The sequence below is a fragment of the Nicotiana tabacum genome, chromosome 7 (assembly GCF_000715075.1).
Source record: "Nicotiana tabacum cultivar K326 chromosome 7, ASM71507v2, whole genome shotgun sequence".
In the NCBI taxonomy this organism is placed as follows: Eukaryota; Viridiplantae; Streptophyta; class Magnoliopsida; order Solanales; family Solanaceae; genus Nicotiana; species Nicotiana tabacum.
In genome coordinates this window covers 138122582-138126384 of record NC_134086.1, presented here as the reverse complement: position 1 = coordinate 138126384, position 3803 = coordinate 138122582, and the positions used below count along the sequence as shown (strand labels likewise).

At 35.6% G+C, this 3803-nt stretch overlaps 1 long non-coding RNA gene across 1 annotated transcript; it reads right to left on the bottom strand.

The window, feature by feature from the left end:
• Window positions 1-2195: 2195 nt before the first annotated feature.
• LOC107776710 (uncharacterized) lies at window positions 2196-3576 on the bottom strand. The gene is made up of 2 exons (XR_012693563.1): window positions 2912-3576; window positions 2196-2634 (listed from the first exon to the last, which is right to left on the bottom strand). It is a non-coding gene; the product is annotated as an uncharacterized LOC107776710 (long non-coding RNA).
• Between the last annotated feature and the right edge of the window lie 227 nt (window positions 3577-3803).

The following is a 3803-nucleotide window of genomic DNA, read 5'->3' as shown; positions in this document are numbered from 1 at the left end:
AAAGGTACGAATACTTTACACTAGATATTAAGCGGCCAAAATATTTCTAAAATATTAATTGATTTTTACGCCCTCAAATAGCTAAACTATTTGTTTAATGATGCAAGTTAGATATGGATGTAATTGTGAATTTAAAAATATTACCAATTCTTTATGGATTTAAATTACATGTCTAATTCTAATTGTAATATGATTCAATGAACTTTTACTGTTTCTAAGTCATGATTTAGATTCTATATTTGAAACCGATCAGATATGAAATTGTGGTGTTTTACAATAACTCAACATACATATTTACTTGATTTCGAGAACCGCTTTTGTTCTGAAGTATTTTACCTATTGTGTCCCACTTACTTCCCAATAACAATCTTCACTGCACTCCAACTATCACCTAATGCCCTAATTCACCATTGGCTTAGCTTTTCTCTTTATTAATATTTATAAAATTCTAATATTTTGAAACAGTTTTTAGTCTTGAATGATACAAAGTATTATGGCTATTCATTCTTATTCTTGTCATGTGACGATCTTTTCTTTAGGTCTTATTTTACAGATATGTAGTTACCTAACTTCACGTCACAGAGGAAAAAAAATTGGTGATCATAAGACAACAAGAAATCAAATTCTCCTACATAATCGTTAAACGAAATAGTTCGGATAATTAAGATATGGAGTTTTAGAGATTAGCAAATCGAGAAATGTTCTGATGAAATTTTTTAGTACTAAGGATTAAAATAATGTCTAATTAACTACTCCCTCCAGTCCACAATAAGTGACCAATTTGCATTGGGTACACCCATTAAGGAAATACTAAATTTTACGCAAAAATAGTGTCACGACCCGGATTTTCCACCCTCGGGAGTCGTGATGGCGCCTACTCGTGAAAACTAGGCAAACCGAGTATTATAAATTCATTACCCTTTTTATTAAGTATGTTCAATAATTCAAAGTAATGAGTGATTTAAGCAGTGGAATAAACTAAATAACCAGAAATGCGGAAGACGAAAACTTAATCATTAACCGAACATTTGCTATATAATCTGAAATACAATACCACCCAGAATTTGGTGTCACAAGTCACGGACTATATAAGAATACTACAATAAGGTCTGAATGAAAACACATAAATCTGTCTCTGAATAAGTAAAAACAGAAAGAGAAGTGATAGGAGGAGATGCCAAGGCCCGCGGGCGTCTGCAGGACTACCTCGGGTCGCCTGAATGGACTGAAAACAGCACCCTCACTGCGGTCCAAGCGCCCCGGTATCAGTATCTACACACAATGCAGAGTGTAGTATCAGCACAACCGACACCATGTGCTGGTAAGTGCCTACACTAACCTCGGCGAAGTAGTGACGAGGCTACAGCTGTCACACCTCCTTTTTACCTACACCCCCGTAAAGGGGTATATAAGAGAGTTTTTCCAATTTAAGTGACAATCGAAACAAGATTATTTTATTTAAAATTCAGAGTCGCCACTTGGGATAATTTATGGTGTCACAAGTCACCAGTTCAAATCCCGAATCGAGGAAAAAGATTGACTTTGTATTATAGTCCGCGAACCAGAAATTCGGGTAAGGAATTCTATTAACCCGGGAGAAGGTGTTAGGCATTCCCGAGTTCCGTGGTTCTAGCCGGTCGCTCAACTGTTATAGTTGGCCTATTATTTGATTTTAAAACACTTTTGAACCTATGTGCATTTTAACTTTAAACTGCTTTTAATTATTTTAAGGAAGATTTCAATGCCATCTAAAACATGTCTTTGGACCGCGCCGCATGAAATGCACTCGCAATCCGAAACACATTTTATTCAACGTTGTTAAGATTTGGATTTGGGTCACATGAAATGCACACCCGAGTTTAGGAAGGTAATATTATTAAAATAACGCGCCTAAAGCAACTACACATTTTTAACTTTGCGAGGGCCATGCGAAATTTGCTAAATGGCGCGCCTCGAGTTCTAAGGATTTAAAAGAAATAAATAAATGAGGGCCATGCATTTGAGATTTTATTTGGCGCGGCACACCTCGACTTATTTTAAAGGAAAACTAAAAAAAATTCGAAGGTGCCATAAGCTATTTGACGAATCGTGACTAATTGGACTTAATGCTTCTGGAAAATCCTTATTAGCACACATGCCTTGTATTTTTCAAAACGACTATACCATTCAAAATTATAGCTCAACAAAATAAAGTCAGTGATTGAACAATGAGCTTCTATCATTTTAAACATTTGTAATTTACACGAATAGCCACCCAAATAGCTATATTGTTGATTATAGAATACATCATCACAAAGGAATAAAATAACCCAACAATTAAACTCAAACTCATGTTATCCAAGTTCAGAAAATGCATTAGAAGGAAATGAACTAATTTTGACAGAAAAAGTTGTTTTAATTATATTTTGTATGCTGAATCAAACTAGGTGAGGTATTTAAACTAGCAGAGGACTTTTAACTTCAAATCTGCATATAACCTACAAGCATCAATCCCCAGCCTGATCTCCAAATTTTGATAGCAAACTAATGAACAATTGTTTCCAATTAATAGGACAATGAAATCGCAGAATCCTCCATCCTGAAATCGCTAAACTGAACTTCTTCCAAACCAAACATGGCCACATGAGGATCAGGCTTCAAATATACCACGCTAAAGGTTATCCCAAACATGAATCATCATTTTAACAGTAATGTATTACCAAAAATATTGAAACCAATATATGAGGAATCAACAAGTTGAATATTTAAATTAAAATACACCGGCAATATCCAGGATTAACGGAATAAGTACTCTAATTAACTTGGAAGTCTTAAACATGCTGGACCCATAAAATTAAACACAAAACATGACAAGATAACCCATATTTTCATTTAGAAATGCAACAGAGAATTACAGTTGACCTGTACGTACCTAAAATGCAGAGTAAAGGCCACTATTTGACTTGAATCAACTTCCATAAATTCTTCAGGACAGCTAAAATGCAGAGTAAAGGCCACTATTAGACTTGAATCAACTTCCATAAATACTTCAGGACAACTACAAGCAGAACAACATCAAAGAAATGGACCAAAATGATGGTCTGAGTTCAGCCACCAAACAGCCGATTCAACAGCAGAAATCAATACACAGCTTCAGTCTCGAGCTCTAAATTGCCCGGGATCCCAGAAATCAACTCAAACCTCCATTGAAATCTCCGTTTTTCTTTAGTTTTTCGAAGCCTTTTTTTTAGATTTGATTTTTTTTTGAAATTTAAAAGGGTCCCTTCTTTTCCAGATATGTGTAGGTGTATATGAATGGGTGTGGGTGAAGGTGAGAAATGAGAGTGAAGAAGACAGAGAAGAATAAGGGACGACAGTCAGCTCTTCTATGGAGAGAGATTTGTGAGCTGCTGCTGATTTTTCCGTTTTTCCGCCCTCTCTTGCGCCGCTGCTGCATTTTTGGAAAGGTGAGAGTGCGATCTTTGTTTTCAGTGGAGAAATGAAGAAGAAGAAGACAGAAACTGAGAGCCTTGGGGTTGCGTCGTTCTTGTGTCTGTATCGGTGTCTAGGGATTTAGGCGTGTTTTTTCATCTGATGCCTTGGGTCCTTTTAATGGGGAAGGGATTAGGTTTAATGAAGGGGGAAGGGATTGGGCTTTGAGTGGTTTGGGCCAGATTTTGGGTATAAGAACAACCCAAATTTGAATTAAAACCCACTTTCAAATTCTCTTCTTACTTTCCTTTTTCTTTAATTAAAAATCCTAGAAATTAAAATCCTAGATTATCTAAAAAAATATGAAATTAAACTAATTACAAAAATTATAA